Source organism: Montipora capricornis, chromosome 10 (assembly GCF_036669925.1).
Source record: "Montipora capricornis isolate CH-2021 chromosome 10, ASM3666992v2, whole genome shotgun sequence".
NCBI classification, from domain to species: Eukaryota; Metazoa; Cnidaria; class Anthozoa; order Scleractinia; family Acroporidae; genus Montipora; species Montipora capricornis.
Genome location: NC_090892.1, coordinates 22,356,051 through 22,356,595, shown reverse-complemented (window position 1 = coordinate 22,356,595; position 545 = coordinate 22,356,051).

Below are 545 nucleotides of genomic sequence, written 5' to 3'. Positions count from 1 at the left end.
CCGACGACGATTGTTCTTTAGTAGGGTATGACAGGCAAATCTGACGATAGGGTAGAGCATTTGAACACCATTTTGGCCAGAAGGGACTGCAATTTGAAAGATTCAACCTTCAAAAGTTCAAATGCTCGGGCTTTGCCCTGGGGGGGGGGGGAGGGGGAGGGGGTGTTGAAGTTTCGAGTTGATCAGCGCATAATCTCAGAGAGATAGGAATGAGGAATAAGGAATCTCCCTTGATCTTGTCAAAGCACATCTGTGAAGCTTACGAGAATATCATGGACACACAGCAGGAGTCAAATCCCTTTTACACAAAATTGACATTTTTACAAGCCTCCTTTGAGTTTTAATGGGCAACAGGTCTTTAGAAGGTGAGCAACCGATAAAAAGAACACTGATTGCCCGAAGGGCAATTTAGTAAAAAAAAGTAAGTGTCGAACACTGCGTGACAAGTTGTACGCGGCTAATGGAAATTCTCATAATGATTATTGACTCCCAGCACCACATGTTCCGACAGAACTCAGGCCTTAAGGGTAGAAGCGTTCTCCGAC